The 17,092-nt window shown below is 43.7% G+C and overlaps 1 protein-coding gene across 1 annotated transcript in view; it reads right to left on the bottom strand.

Moving 5' to 3' along the window:
• Positions 1-16,332, bottom strand: part of basp1 (brain abundant, membrane attached signal protein 1) — a 44,439-nt gene extending 28,107 nt beyond the window's left edge. The window contains exon 1 of the mRNA XM_068726156.1: positions 15,921-16,332. The gene's annotated coding sequence lies outside the window, so the exon portion shown is untranslated. The remainder of the gene's footprint in view (positions 1-15,920) is intronic.
• Between the last annotated feature and the right edge of the window lie 760 nt (positions 16,333-17,092).

Raw genomic sequence — 17,092 nt, 5'->3', positions numbered from 1 at the left:
TGTTGTTTGTTAGCTATAGCTAGCCGTTTATTGCTACACTGCAGCTTCTCCTTCTAAGTAGAGAAGAAGCATTTATTAAGTTAGCAGGATTGTGGTGTTTCTATTTAAAGATGTCATGAGGGAGTTAACGCGTCAACATCAAAGTCGAAAATACAACTGTGTTTCTGAAAGCTCTCATATCAACTACTAAGCGCTTATTAATTCAGAAGTGCCTGAAAAATCTAAAAGAAATGGATGACTAATGTCAGCCTGAGCCCGTTTGTTCTGTATGTAGCTGTATTCATCTTAACACGACCAACTCGTCAGTGACACATCCACCCACATGATGTAAATGTGCAAAAATAGCCATGAATTCTGGGCCATATGCTTCAATACTGAGACGGCGTCAGGAAGCAGTTTGTGTCAGCTGCATTCAGGCGACATTAAACCCGGAGCGCTGAGAGGAAACATCTTCTGAAGTAACTGCGGCGTTTTGTTTTTGTGCCACAGCGTAATGGGGCGTCTACAAGGGCACCAGGATGTAAATGAGTGTTATAGTGCGGCGCGGCGTCGGTGGAATATCAACGCCTCAACTCATTCATCTCCATAAAACGTTCAGATTAATGCAAAGTCCATTTTCTCCTCAGTTTGTCCGGACAAAATGTGCTTTCTAATTATCCACTCGGCCTCGGTTTGCAGGATGGCTGGTGGAATATCAATGACCGCGTTCGTTTTAATCTAGTTAGAGTTGCAGCCTGAGCTGAGGATGATACATGCTAATGAGGAAGTCCCTTCTGTTCATGCTGTTGTTGCTCGATGGTCCTTTACTGACGGCCTTCCAGCGGCGTCTCTCTGATCAATCCACGCGGCAGCCATTTTGAGCAGGAGTGCACTCTGTACATGTAAGATAAGCTGCAATAAAGTGCACATCATGAACCACAAATCAAAATGGACCCTGAGCGGAGTCGGGTGGATGTATTAGTCCTCTCTGTCATTTCAAAGGGGACTCGTCCCCAAACTGTTGTGACAGCCGGCTCTATCTCCCACTCCATCACAGGCTCCTGCCAATATTCCTTCCTCCCGACACTCTCCGCTCCGCCGCCGCCGCCGCCCGGCCTCAGATACACGCTGTAAGACAGGAGACTTCAAGAGCTGTCAAGTACTCGGTCTGCGTGCTTTCAAAGGAATCGTGATCTCGTCTCTGCATCTTTCATCGCACGCTCTGCTGAATTTAAATGAGCAGGCCCACCCGCCTGGCAAGCTGGGTGGGTTTTTGTTGTTTGGTTTTTATGCCGTGTACTTGGGTTACTTGTTCACCTTTGACCGTTGCGACCTGTGGAACCCTTACCTGTCATTATGCAAACTAGAAGCCAAACAGCAGGAAGCCAAGTTAAGCCCCGATTAGTCAATCAATGTGAATGCACTGAGTCAATTAGCTCGAACAATAGACAATATCAATCTGATTTTAATCAGTCAATAAACGCGGTGTGTTATGTTTGTCTTTTGTATTATCGTGGGCCGTGTTATGAAGAGAAATGAGGACTTTGTGTTCTCAGCTGTGTTATCAATAATGCACAGCAGCTTTGTCCTTTGCATTATTATAATACCTTCCCTGTTCTGTCTGCTTTCAACCACACACACAACAATGTGCTGAGTGTCGGGACACGACGGACGGCTGGAGACTAGTTAACAGAGCTACAGACAGAACTCCAGAGATCTGACTATAAACACAGGCTTATCAATAACTAGATATGCGTGAGATTCTCAGGGAAGCTGACACAGATCATCATGCTGAAATATGCCACATGAGATGTCATGTGATGAAAGTCCACATTGGACAGGCATGTGACTTTCAGACATGTTGCATGAAACATCAAATAATAAATCAAAGCGTTATGGATACCAACAATTAGAAGATTGCATTTCTCCACATGAGCTGCAGGCACTTTGCTGTTCTTGTCACAAGTGATGCAATTCATAAAGTTATGCGAATGTTAGCATGCTTATTATAAACTATTTGAGGTTAAGATTAGGTTGAGCATGAAGCATTTCTTGCATAATGCATAACATAAGAAGGTTTTCTAATATTTCTATTGGTTATTTTTTCGATTTTTCAACTTTCTGTAGTTGCAGTTTAGGCAAGTAACCCAGTAGGCAATTTTTGGCATTGTACGTTTCTACAAACGTTGAATGTCAACGTTTCTGAACAAAAAATATGTTTGATTTCAGCTTCGTATCACACGGTGCTAACATTGTGAACATTGCTTATGTTTATTCAACAAAACTGCTTTCTTCAGGTTAGAAAAAGATCATGATTTGTGTTAAAAAAACAACAAAGTCATGTAACAACCTAACCAAACAATGTAACCAAACAACGTAACCAAACAACGTAATGAAACAACGTAACCAAACAACGTAACCAAACAACGTAACCAAACAACGTAATGAAACAACGTAATGAAACAACGTAACCAAACAACATAACCAAACAACGTAACCAAACAACATAACCAAACAACGTAACCAAACAACATAACCAAACAACGTAACCAAACAACATAACCAAACAACGTAATGAAACAACGTAACCAAACAACATAACCAAACAACGTAACCAAACAACATAACCAAACAACGTAACCAAACAACATAACCAAACAACGTAACCAAACAACATAACCAAACAACGTAACCAAACAACGTAACCAAACAACGTAACCAAACAACGTAATGAAACAACGTAACCAAACAACGTAATGAAACAACGTAACCAAACAACGTAACCAAACAACGTAATGAAACAACGTAACCAAACAACGTAACCAAACAACGTAATGAAACAACGTAACCAAACAACATAACCAAACAACGTAACCAAACAACATAACCAAACAACGTAACCAAACAACATAACCAAACAACGTAACCAAACAACATAACCAAACAACGTAATGAAACAACGTAACCAAACAACGTAACCAAACAACCTAACCAAACAACGTAAGTCCTGTTTGTTTGACCCGTCCAGCTCGTTATTACCAGGGAACTCCATATATTTGTCACTTGTTCTGTCAGAATTAACAAATCTCAACATTCAATGTATCATTCAATGTATTAACTGTTGCTGAATATTGTGGTGTGTGAAAGGTCCCCTCTGAGAGGACAGAGTGGTTCCTGTTGATGGATAAAAGGTTTGAGATCTGTGGTGCTTGTGTTTGTGTTAATCACATTTACACCTTCTATCTGACACTGTAACACAGAGCAGCTGACAGCCATCTCCTTCCCCTTTCTCACTTCTGTTCTGCATTTACATTCTTTTGATTTCCTGATTGCTGTCTGCATGGAGTCACCCTTAACAACATGATATTTAAGAGGAACTGCGAGACAATGGCGAAATCTATTCCCCACGGGTGTAGCTGCATGACAAAGCACAGGTGTGCTCCGCTCAATGTCATCATCAGCAAACGTTTGCCATGATGAAGATTTCGTTGCTGGATGCATAACTTTAACTTTAAATACTTGCACTAGATTCAATGCTCAGTTCCTGGTTCACTAACCATCAGAGGCCAGAAAGAGAGGGACTATTTGTCTGTGATGGGCGTAGGGATATGTCTAATTACTGCTTTTCTGCTTTTTCCTGAAGCACAGTCCCAACTCCAGTGAGAGTGCTGCAAACACTATAGAGGTTGATCAAACCTGCACACATCACTTAAAGACAGAGGCTCCTTTTGGCTCCCAAAACCCGCCGGAGTATTCTTTCAGAGACGGGTGTTTCTTTTCTCTGTGTCTTTGCTTTCAGCTCGGCTTTTGTCTCTCGTGTCAATCAATAGCGCTGCAGCTTTAAGCCCACCGCCAGCAGCTCTGCCGTCCCGACTGCCCCACGCCGTCCTCCTTTCCATCTGTCGGCACGGATCCCCGAAGGCCCCTGGCTTCCCACCCCGGAGCCAGACGTGGTCCAACATCAATCAATATCTCTGCGGGGGCTGCAGAGTGGCTTTCTCAGAATGGATCGGAGCCAAGTGACATTTCTGAGAAAGTTCTGGGAATAAAACGAGCAGCTCTGATGGGAAATGTTGGTTTTTATTCCGGTTGATTTGCACGTTTTAGCTCATTAGCTGCAAATTGTGCACATATCTGACATCACTAGTTGTCATTAGCTTGTTACTTTTCAGGCTGTGTTCTACTTAATGAGACACAGAACAGAATTCTTGTTGCTGACACCAGATATTTACTGAAGCCGTGTTTCAGAAGTACTTCCTGCTAATTGAATCCTGGGACTGCTGTTCAAGGGACTAAAAGGTTCCTTCGGCTCATTGTTTGTCTGCGTTTCCATCGCTAGCATTAGACAAATTAGTCCGCTGGTTCATTGCGACGACATTTGCTACCGATGCACGTTGGATGTGATGACTAAAATGCAGATGAGGAAAAATGAAACTAAGAGCGTCTGTCTCCACAGTAAATCATCTGCTGTCTCTTTAGAACTTAACCGATCAGAAATCATTGTCTTTGACCACGCTCTCCACGGCCTCTCTTCTCTCCCTCGCTTTACTCTCTCGTCTTCTTTGAGTCAAGAAGCCGACATTTACTTTGAGCGTCATCAGACGGAGAGAAGTTCTCTCCCCTCGTCCTGAAATGGTTCCTAAATCGATGTTTTATGAATGAAGCGGTGCACGAGTTGAAGCGGCGGCGGCGTCGTGCGCGTTTGACCAATCGGCGACGGTCATCCCTGCAAACCCTAACCCAGGAAGGTCCTGTACTTTCAGGAAGTACTACCCTCCAGACCAGGACCTTTTTTGGGGGGAAAACGTCCTCAGAACTTAGTTTAGAACCTGGTCCCTGCGGCCAAAACGTTCCTGGTCCATCAAGAAAGTTCCTTGAAAAGGAGGCTTAAGATTGATAATGATACTTTATTTCTTGCCAGAGATCAGTGCCAGCGGTGTGGCTCTATGGCAGCATCAGTCAGCTGGTCGGGTTCTGATGTGATACGAGTTTGTTCGAGTGGTATTTTAAGACTCGTGTCCTCAGTCAATCAGAACTGAGGACACGAGCTCTCGGGGCTCCGGCCCTCCTGCCTCATAACTCCTGAATGCTTTCTAGGGGATTTTTTATTTTTTTCCCTGTGATGTTTATGATCCGCTTTACCGGCTAAATCTCGGCGCACAGGAAAACATAAAGCACCGCCGCTGGAATCGTCTTTAATATCGCTCCATAAATCTGAGGGAAAGACTCCCTCGGACGTTTAATAGGAAGCAGTGAGACGGTCTCACCGACGGACTACCAGTCCCTCAGTTCCCAGTGTGTCCATCGTCCATCGTACACGTTCACGCGCTACAGCAACGATGCCGTACAGATTAGCAACGTGAATTCACTTCATCTGAAGGTCGAGACTCCTGCGAGGATGATGCGCGATGATTATTAGGGAAGGAAATCCAATTTAGCTGCATCCTCTCTTTAGTTCGTACTTTCTTACAGGAAACAACCTCCTGATTCTAAATGGGCTGCACGTGGGTCATGTGACTTTTGTTTACAGTCGACCGCCTGGTCTCTACTGGAGGCAAACTGAAGAAAAGGAAGCTGCGGTTGTGACTTCAAAATGGCACCAGAGAGAGCACTCAGTGTGGCTTCAGGCTGAGGTCTGAGGACACGACACACACACATCTAGAGCAGACTCAGACCTCCACCCCGGCCTCCCTTCTCCTCCGTTGGTCTGTCTGTGTGTCTGTCTGTGTGTCTGTCTGTCTGTCTGTGTGTCTGTCTGTCTGTCTGTCTGTCTGTTTGTGTGTCTGGCCGGTTTGGCGTCGCGTCTAAATGACCCGTGTCACCGGCGCGTCGGCAGCCAGCGGCCTAGATGCCGACGGAGAGAAATTGGACGTGGCGGGCGTCCGCTGTCCCCAGCCACAACAGAGAGAGAGAGAGAGAGAGAGAGAGAGAGAGAGAGAGAGAGACCAGCCCTGCAGTCAGCGATGCTGAGTGTCAGACCAGACGAGGACAAAGTTGAGTCTAAACTCCAGCTAACCCCAAAAAAGAGCCACGGGGAGGGGGGGGGAGCCAAGACACCCATCATCCAGCACCATGCAGGCTGACTGGACTCGCTGAGGACACGGGGCACACAGCGTCTAGACAGACCTCTAATTGGTCTATCTGGTATCAACTGGGTTGTAGCTGAGCAAGTAAAGTGAGACATCCAGACCGTTAAAGAACAGCAGGCTTGTTATGGGTTTAAGTTAGTTTATAGCTACAATAATTCAGATTTCATTTATTCTGAAATTCAAATGAACAGATAGAACACAAGTTGTTCTATTTGATTATTTTCATTAAATAAAATATACGTTATTAAATAATTTTCTTTTTTTCTTCCAAATGAATGGTATTCATTGTATTTTCATAAATATAAAAAAAGTTATGTTAAATATTACATAATAATACAAAAAATATATTATTAAAGCCACAATTAATTTTAATAGTGAATAATTAAACAGAAACTAATACAACAGAAACATATTTGATATGATTTAATCAATTAATTAAAACTTGTAAAACAAAAGAATTTAGACATTTTAAATTAAATATGTTTAAATAATAATAATATATTTATTTTGTACGTATATTTTAAATAATTCAAACTTTTTAATTAAGTAAACAAAATAAAAATAAATCTGAATTTACAAGGATTATATATATTTTTAGATAAGTCAAATTAGAATAATTTAAAAGACAAATATTTAATTATACATGAAACAATACATTCAACAACAAGGTTGAATAAACTCTTACTGTTACACATGCAGCAAACTCTCCTCCTCACAGTCTCATGTCACACTCACACACATCAGACGAGCTCTTGATCACGTCTCGCACTTGAGGAAAAACAAAATAAAGACCCGGTGAGAGATATTCTTGTAGATTTCTCCTCGTCGCCACTTTCTCTCTCTGGTTGATGGGAGCTGACAGAACTGGGACTGCAGCACAAGCGTGAAGAGGCCGCGCACCTCCGAGTCTAAACTCTCGCTGTACCGTCTCATTATGTTCAGACGCTCTGAAACTGTCTCACGACGCTTTAAGAGCCGCCGCGCCCGAAAACGTTCTCCGGTCCTTAAAGATGGAGGCGGAGAGGAGGATGAAAGACGCTGAGGGCTGAGGAGATCAACACATTCATTGTGACATGCTGAATAGAATGATGTTGTTGTTTACACATCTCCTCCAGTTTGAACCTCGTACAGAATATAGTATTGGCTTGACGGAGCTTTGAAGTGAGCGTCAGCTCATTGTTTATTGGCCCGGCCCACAACTTATAGCTCTCATAAATAATCCTGTATTTAGAGAAAAAGCTTTGATAAACCAATGTTCACTATACCCGCTCAGCAGCAGGTCTCGGTTAGAGACGAGCTGGTGAACATAGTGCAGCATTTAGCAGCTGAAGAGACGGATGTGTCCTCAGGAGGTGGTGGAGACCAAAGTCTGTGCATAAGGAGTCAACGTATGCACCGTGACCTCACCCATTGGAGCGTGGGGTACTGTTTGGTAGTCCAGCCATCTTGTTTTTTTAGCCCCGCCCTAAAGCATCCCCTGCTTTATGGTCTGTTTGACTCTAAATGGACCATCATGTACTAAATGAACATCATGCTGTATTGAAGAAGAAAGTATTCTGTCCAAGGAAAGATGCTAGAGGGCTTTTATTTTGAAACTGTGACATGTTCTACAGATATAGACATAATGTTGACAGCATGCTAACGTTCTCACAACGTCAGTGCTAGCATGCTGATGTTCTAGTTTCATGTGTTAGCATGCTAACGTTTGCTAATTGGCGCTCAGCACAAAGTACAGCTGAGGCTCATGGGAACGTCGTGAGTTCCCGATGGTCCCGCAAGATGAAAAGTCAGACGATCACCAAAGTTATTACAATTCACCCTTAGAGGAACACGGATGATTCACCAAACGTCTTCATAATCTAATAGTTATTGAGCTATTTCAGTCTGGACCAAAGTGGTGGATCGAAACCAAACAACAATATAAAGAAACAGAATGACACACAACAAGATTTAATGACATGAATCTGATGCTAGAAGCAAAAGCCTGCGTGATTTATTCCACACTACCTGCAACTTAAACTTAATCCCCTGAAACTGATCATCAACAGTGTACTGTTAAGACAATAAATGTATCATTTGAGGTATGATCTGTATTATTAGTATAATCAGTGTTCATGCACCTGATCTTCTGGGTCTTTGTTACAGGTTTGTGCTCAGTAGACTGGGCTGAAACAAGATGGCTGCCGCCCACCTCACTGGTAAGAGAGCATGTTCAACAGCCAGCGGATACGACTGTGAACTTTAACTGAAGTTCATGCCGATCTATAATTCACACTGCATATTTGCATCAGGAAATTCCTGCAGTTAATAATTGATTCGTGCATACGATATCAGAAATACTTCCACTGAAGTGTTGTGAAGTCATGAGGCAGGAATCCACAGGGTTTTCTTTTGTTTGTTTTACGGTAAACCGGCCTGAAGCCAAGAGTTATTATTTAACCAATCCACACGCGATAAAAATGTTCCTGTTGTGCAATCGCAGGTGTCGCTACAGCTTGAAAAAGCCTCAACAATACTCCACAATCTGTTCTTGCTCTTTCGTAGCAATTACTTTACAATAACAGGTTCCAGTTTTTCAGTCTGAAATTAAATAGTTGGCTGTTCAAATCCCAAACTATGAAAATGTTATCTCCGTCTGCTCAGCCTTTATGAAGAGATCTGACCCCTCCACAGATAAGAGGGCAGGTCCGGGGGAGGAAACACGGCCGCATTGTGTCTTTATCTATCACCAAATGATTTTCAAATCCTCAAGGACGACCGGGCGAGTGAGTGAGTGGATTTGGGATTCGTCAGAGAGCGAGCCGAGATTGCCGAGTTCATTCCCGCCCCGCCGTGGGTACATATCAGATAACGCTGTCGCTTCTGGTTCGAGCTGTAATTTCCTGAAAGACGAGGCGCGACGTGACAGATGGCGCTCGTTGGTGAAAGAGCTTGCCGAGGACGAGGACATGTTGCACCGCCGTCGAAACCTGCGGCGGGACCGAAGCGGGCCGGCGATGCGAGGAGGGGGGGGGGGGGGGCTCGGCCGCCACTTCCACTTTCATTCTCATGCACTTTGGCTGCAGAAGCACTGGCTCATCAGACCCCGGGTCAAAGACTGGAGTTTAGCATTTGTAAAATCACGTTAGTGCTTATGTTGAAGCAAGAGCTGTCGTCAAGTCTTTTCCTCCAGATATTTGGCAGAGAAAAAAGTCTGTTTGTGCTTCTTTCATTAATTCATTAAAGGAAAAAGAATAATTATGGATGTGAGGCTGATTTATGAAATCAGTGAGTGTCTTTAAAGCTGCAAAAGTACATTTTTGGCCACTAGGGGGCAGAAAACATGAAAACAAGTTAAAATTTTAAAGTTGTTACAGCTAACATGTTAGCAAACAGTGGCCTATTCTCTCAACTACGCCTATATTTAACATGAAATAATATACATTTTGCCATACCTTTTTAATACCATTGTTATGTGATGAAGTTTCTTGGTTTGTCAGGGATGGAATTAACAGAATTAGACAAAAACAGCCTGCAACTGCATAGACCATGCAACAGAACATATTAATATCACAATATAAAATGACATATACAGTGATTTATTTTGTATCTGTACCCATTGCTAAACCCAACTGGTATCTGGTTCTGTTATTATTTGAAGACGGGTTTTTTTGCCACCACTTGAACATGTTGCCGATGTCTTTCTCAACACGATGTCCTGGTTATTCAGCATAGCACAAATGCAAGACATAGAATAAACGGTTTCAACTGGAAACAATTTCTACAAGATTCAGAAAACTTGTGGGAAAGGTAGTCATATTTACAGATATTGAACCTTTTAAAAAATACTGACTTGTGTAATTTTCAACCATAATCATTCGACTTCCCAAAGTCGTGTCCTCAAACACAGAGGACACGACCTCAGTGGGCCATACTGTGACTCTGTGACGCTCATTATAGCTTCTATAAAAAGACTGACAGATATAAACGGTGAGGCAGCAGACGACCATGTTGCTGGGAAATGAAAATTGCTGATGATCGTCACAGCGCCTCCATCTTCCCTGAGAAACCCTCTGCTGCACCGTGGCTCCGCTTCAGCGTAAACAGCACCAGAGTACACTTTCAGAAAGCCATTTAATACACAGCGTCACGCTTCCTTTGACATGAAGTCGAAACATGCCACTTCCTCTTTCCTGTCAGGCCAGCGTGCTGCAGTGACGGACACTGAACGGTAATCAAACAGAGGAAGTTTGGCCACATACAGAATCTCAGGTTTAAAAGCGTGAAACAGCAACTTGTTCTGGTTTCCCTGCAGCTCACGGACTCTTTATAGAATAAACACTTAGCAGCCGACGCTTAATATTTATACTTCCACACCGCAGTGAGCTGCTCTGTCAAACAACATGAAACAGTGGCTGCCGTTCCAAGAAAGTCACTTCCCCATTTCACACCCGAACTCATTCAACTCAAGCAAAAGGAGCCGTCTCCTGCAGCAGCTGTTCCACTGATACAACTATAATCTGTATCTATATCTATATCTGGCATTAAACTGAGTGACCAGACAAATAGAAACACAGAATTGTAAATTCTAACTGTGAAACATTTTGTTGACTCCGACTCTTTGCAGATGACTAAATGTTGGATGTGGTAAATGCAGGAGAAGTAGTTCTGTCAGCCGGCTCACATACAGCGTTGGTATTTGGCGCTAACCACGGCCAGATCGCCTCAACAAAGATGCTTTGCATTCATGTGATACTCTCTGAGATGGTTGTCCCCACAAACGCTGCATTTTAATTGGCAAAGAAATGCAGAAATGTTGTTCGAACAGCGACAAAGCTTTTCCAATTTCCACTACATCGTGTACAACTTATCCATGTTGAAATCAGCAGGAGCAGAGCTAGTTAGCGCTAGCTGCAGCACAGTCCTGCTTGGCTAAGTAACGGAGCTAACAGCTCATGTTAACAGAAGTTACATTGAGTACAATTATGATGCGTTCAAGCTGTATCCAGTACTAGGCGAAGGCGAATTATTACCCTGCCACCCTGACTAGGGGAAAAAGATAACGGATGGATGGATATCTATCGTAGCGTTATCATGATGTGGGTACATATAATCTTATAAAATTTACTTTTTGGTGAGAAACTTGAGGCGGATCATAAGGTAATTATAATAAATTTGCAAAAAACTGTATGCAAACGATAATAGAGGAGTGCATGTTGAAGTACAATTTATCGTTTTATTTTTAACATGGTATCAAATTGGGTACAGAGAATCGTGGCATTTCACTGGTTTTTGGTTTAGACTGCTAAAAGTCACTGTTGTAACTCAAAAGTACCTCAAAAGTCTCTATGTTCATGCCGAAAACAAACACAATCAAATAATCTCCCTCCACCATAATTCAAGTATACTGCAATTTCAGACCCACGTCAGATACCGCTGCATGCTGCGAGGCAGTCAGCATCTGGCCACCTCTGCTGTTCCTGACAGCGTAACACGCAACACAACCTGCTACCATAAGACATGACACACAGCCGCCTGCACTCCAGCCTGACATTGTCAGCTCATTTTGTCTCTGTTTGAATCAAAGAGATCTTATTTTTGTTCATAAAATGAGGAGAGATTATTTCACCTGCTGTATCTCGTACTTATTTTAACTTGATTCAAGACCTTTTTCTTCATTCTGAAGCAGGAATCACCCTTATGCTGTCTTATGTAGGTTTTTCAGGAGCACAGCCCTGACCCCGTTGAGTTTAATTGTCCACTGTCTCAGTGGCAGTAGCAGCAGCAGCAGCAGCGATGACTCAACCAGCAGCTGCACCTATTCCCCACCTTCCTCCACACACTCGACCGTATGAGCGCTACGCCAGCAGCTGCAGCCTCCCATTGTCCTGCTTCATCTCCGCCGCCGAACGTTAACGAGCCTCCGCCTGCATCACACGCTGATGGTTTAATTAAGACGGATGAAAGTGATCCTGTTGATCACATGACTCACTGGAGTCTCAACAAAAGACAGGGTTTTTTTGTAATATTTGACATCTTGTCACTGAGAGAACCACAAAGACGGACAAAGAGGGGAGCTTCTGAGAGCGCAGAGAGGTGACATGGCTCTCCCTCTCTCTCTCTTTGTGTTTCACACACACATGCACTGTCTACCTCTCTTTTCTGTCTGACAAAGGTATGTGGACGTCTCCCTCAGCAGCCCTATAACCTCCTGTCCACATACTTTTGACCATATAGTTTGTGTGCGTGAGACAGGAAAGCGCTAAGGCAACCGGACGCAACAAACTGACGTCAAAGAACTAGCTGCGACGAAGGCAGACTCGCGTCTCTAGTCTTGGCTATAACATTTGAAACAAACACAGGACTTTCACCCAGGCCACTGTTTGTGTGCCGCTTAAAAGTCAACATTGACTTTGTTTGTTGTCCGATGGTCACGCGAGTCATTAGTCAGTCAAGTTAACTATAACCACAATCTTTTTCCTAACCCTAACTAAGACGTTTTGTTGCCTGTACCTAACTTCCTGTGAAGACGGAAGTTTATTTTGAAAAGCCACTATGCATGAAATGAGCCGATTTTTACACGCTGACACGTCCAGACAAACAACTCGCTAGTCAAGTCACTAGTTAGTCGAGTTAACGTCAACCGTTATCTTCTCCTAAGTAGATTTTGTTGCCTGTACCTAACTTCTTGTGAAAACGAAAGTTTATTTTGAAAAGCCACTATACATGAAATGAGCCGATTTTTACACGCTGACACGCCCAGACAAACAACTCGCTAGTCAAGTCACTAGTTAGTCGAGTTAACATCAACCGTTATCTTCTCCTAAGTAGATTTTGTTGCCTGTACCTAACTTCTTGTGAAAACGGAAGTTTATTTTGAAAAGACTAAATTAAATGAGCAAATACCGACACGCCGTCCCTGATACGTCCAACACCTTCTCTATGGGGTACCTGGAGCGTGACAGGTTTGAAGGGCCACTGACCAGGTGATTGTCTCCCCTCGTTTAACACATCTCCATTTGCCGAAAACGCCGCCAACGAGGGCCGACTCTAACCAACGCTGGCGTCAGACACTCAGAGAGCAGCGGCCCGACACGGCCGGTGCGTCTGGACCTTTAGACAGTCTATGTGTCAGACAGTATATGTGACAACCATCTCTCTGCCCTCCCCTCTGACACACACACACACACACACACACACACCTTGAGCAGCCGCCGGCGGCGGTAAATGGATGAGTCACCGTCGTAACTTCTCATCAGGTCGCCGTTTGTCTCCGTCCAGCAGGATGAATGAGCGCACTGGATTTATGAGAGCCAATCAGCAGGCAGACGGACAGGACGCGTCACTACAGTCCATATAGAGCTTTAAATGATTACGTCCGTGTGCCGTTGGTGAATCGTCGCGTTAGTTATTGTGTATTTGTCTCGGGAGTCTCGTTTGCCTTTAAAAGATAGTAAGTAGAGCGACAGGAAACACACGGCAGCCAATCACAATGCGTCTGATATTATAATTATTAAGGACTTAGTTCTGTTGGGAAGAACCAACAGTTATCAGCCAAATGTTGGCACATAATGATTAAATGCTGCAGTGTAATGGGAGTTATGAAATCGGTGCCCGATGAGTATTATTGGTCGGCTGCGACAGAGTTAAAAGCTCATTATTGATTATTAAAGACAGAACATGTGTCCTGAAGTGATGCAGAAATAAAATGAATCACAGCAGACCTCCTGTAAACATTGTAGAGTGAATGTTTGGGACTGAATGAAGTCCGATTATGGAGGAAGTGTTCTCAGTAATAATCAGAAAAATGTACTTAGATGTATTAGAGAGGGGCACATTCAAAACCCTACAACCACACGGGAAACTATAATCAAGAATTATTCTTCAAGTGTATCGTGTGTTTGGTTTGAAACGTACATGTGTAGAAATGTAGCGTCCAAATACTCAAGTCAAGAAGTGATACTGCATTAACTCACAGGAACCATAGATAAACATGTATGGTTGTATTTATATGACGGCGACATAAACACTGAGATTCATTTCCACTAAAAGATGAATGTTGAGTTGAGCAGAGAAACAAAAGGTCTCAGTGTGACCTCAGAGGAGCATCTCCAGACATGCTGCAGGTCAGTAGGACCTGTAGATACCTTTAAATAGACTTACAGCTGCTAGTAATTCCTTCAGGACAGGAAGTAGTGAACAAATATTCAGTTTACAAAGACATGAAGCAGTGGACAGGGGGTTGTTGCTTGATAATTGCCTTCAGGATGAATTGATTATCTGAATTATATCGTTAACATTCATTTATGTACATTTTCTTTACATCAGCTAATCGATGAATCGACGAGTTATTTCAGCACCGAACAGCATCGCTCTAATCTACTGAAGGCTGTGTGAGCGAGAAAACGGTCTAATGACACACCATCACCACCACTGAGGCTCCATTCACACACACACACACACACACACACACACACACACACAGACACACACACACACGGACACACACGCACACACACACACACACAGACACACACACACACACACACACAGACACACACACACACGGACACACACACAGACACACACACACACACACACACACACACACAGACACACACACACACACACACAGACACACACACACACAGACACACACACACACAGACACACGCACACACACACACGGACACACACACAGACACACACACACACACACACACACACACACAAACGACACAAAAAGCATTTTATTTCCATAATCAAGTAGTTTTTTTTCCTCCGACCACAAATTAAAACCCCATCCTCCTCCTCTTCCTCCTCCTCTTCCTCTCCATCCTATTGACAGGCAAGGTGGCATCTCTCCCATCCACACCCTACTCCCAGTGCGCATGCGTGCCGCGGCAAACAAAGGACCACGGCTCCCGACCGATGGAGGACGGCTAATAAAGTTTGTCTCGATGCAGAAATGAAATCCACCCTGCAGCAGCAGTAAGAGACGCGGAGTGAGAGGGTGAACTTAATGTACGTGCACGCGGAGATGGGGGGTTATTCAGGTACACCCCCCCCCCCCCCCCAAACACACACACACACACACACTCACACACACACACTCCTCCTCATCCCACACGCGCTCCCCCATCTCCCTCTTCCATCCTCCACCTTCTCATCCTCAGTGCAATAAAACGGAAATATGAGATCAATAATTCATCTACATCGTGACATAATCCGGTTGGAGACGCTGAATGTGTGTGTGGTCGCGTGCATGTGAGCGAGGCGTGTTGCACGCGGCCGAGCGGTGTCACACCTCCGCACAGACAAAGAGGTGAGGCGAGCAGAGGAGGCGCTCCTCTCTTCTGCATGTTTCAACTGTAGACGATGAGGAGAACAAACGCTCCGCCGCTGCGTGAATTATATAAGAATAATGCACACATGATAAATGAGAAAGAGCGCGTGAGAGGACGCGCACCACGCGCAGTAGAGGCGCGCATTTTTTTTTACCACAATAAAAGTGAGAAAAAGGAGAAAAGAATGTGAAGCGCGTGTTCTTCCAGACGGTACACACCCCTTTTTTAAAGCTCGTGCACATTTTTTTTCTCGCCTAAAAAAAAAAAGAGGATAGAAAAAGAATTTATTTTTTGGAAATTTTAAAATGTTCCAATTCAGCTCCATTTAAAACCCCTCTATTCCCTCTTTTTTCTTTTGGCGTCACATCTAGCGGGTCTTTTGTCTCCTCGCTCGGCTCCCCACATGGACGGATGGAGGAATAAACAGACAAAAGGAATGAAAAAATGACAATAAAATATCCAAAAAGCGTCCAAAGCGCAGTGAGTGAATGGCTGCCGGAGGATGAGGGCACGCGGCGGCTCTTACCGTTCTCTCCGAAGTTCCGTCGCTCCCTCTGCTCTCCTCGCAGGGTTCAAGTAGCGGCTGCTGTCAGTTGTTTTTTTTGCGGCTTCTCCTGCGCGCCCAGCGGCTTGTGCCCGCTGCACGGTACGGCTCGGCTCCGGCGATCCTCCGCACGCGCGCACGTGCACGCGCGCCCGTTGTGCACGCAACGCACGCAGATGCACAATTGCAATTTTCTTCTCACGAGGAGAGACTGTTTCACTGGGTGTTTTTTTTGTCTTTAATAGAATCTCTTAAAGCGTTATGGCGCGTGGAGTGTTGTTTTTAAAGGAGGTGAATAGCAGCACTACTTTATGGTAATACTTCACCGTAGTACTCCACTACTAGTGTCATAGCATGCTCTCTAACATCCGTCAGCTCTGCTTCCTGAGGGGAAGTTACTATTAATGTCTCTTAAATCTCTGTGTGTGATCAGTACATGATTGCGCACTGGTGGAGAATGTGCATTTTGTTTCCTCTGCGCATGTTTCGGTGTAAATACTCCTCCATCCTCTGTCCTCGTTCCTCGTTCCTCGTTGGGTTGCCTCCGCGCGCCCCCTGCCCTCCGCTGCAGAGACGCGCCGCTCCTGTGGATCAGTCTCAGGGGACTTGTTGAAGCGCCGGACGGACTTGTTGATGCACAAATTAATGCACGTGACACCCTGCAGGCGGAAGGATATTTAATTAAAATATCTCATCGGTAGAGAAAACAAAACGCCCCATTTGGCCTGAATAAAATAAAGTTATTGATTCAATAGCATCGAAGCAAATTTAGGTTTAACCTGAGCAATGCATATATATATATATATATATATATATATATATATATATATATATATATATATATATATATATATATATATATTTATGTATATAGATATATATATTTATGTATATATGTATATTTAAGAACCGTGGGAAAGTTTTCTAATCATCTGTTCGTTTTTAATGACAGAAAAACAGTAAATCTTCACATTTGAGAGGCTGGAGCCAGAAGATATTGCCCAAATACTAATAATAAATATGTATGCAATGACTTGATTATCTTTAAAATATGTATACATGTATGTCCATTGATAGATAGTTAGTTGTTTTAGCACTAATAACACTAAACACACAGTCTTTCTGAATTGAAAGAGATAATGATAAGGGTGACA

Source organism: Cebidichthys violaceus, unplaced genomic scaffold (genome assembly GCF_023349555.1).
Source record: "Cebidichthys violaceus isolate CVI_PGR_0920_01 unplaced genomic scaffold, fCebVio1.0.p SCAF_38, whole genome shotgun sequence".
Classification (NCBI taxonomy): Eukaryota; Metazoa; Chordata; class Actinopteri; order Perciformes; family Stichaeidae; genus Cebidichthys; species Cebidichthys violaceus.
The sequence above is the reverse complement of the archived record's forward strand: the minus strand, read 5'-3'. Positions and strand labels throughout refer to the sequence as shown.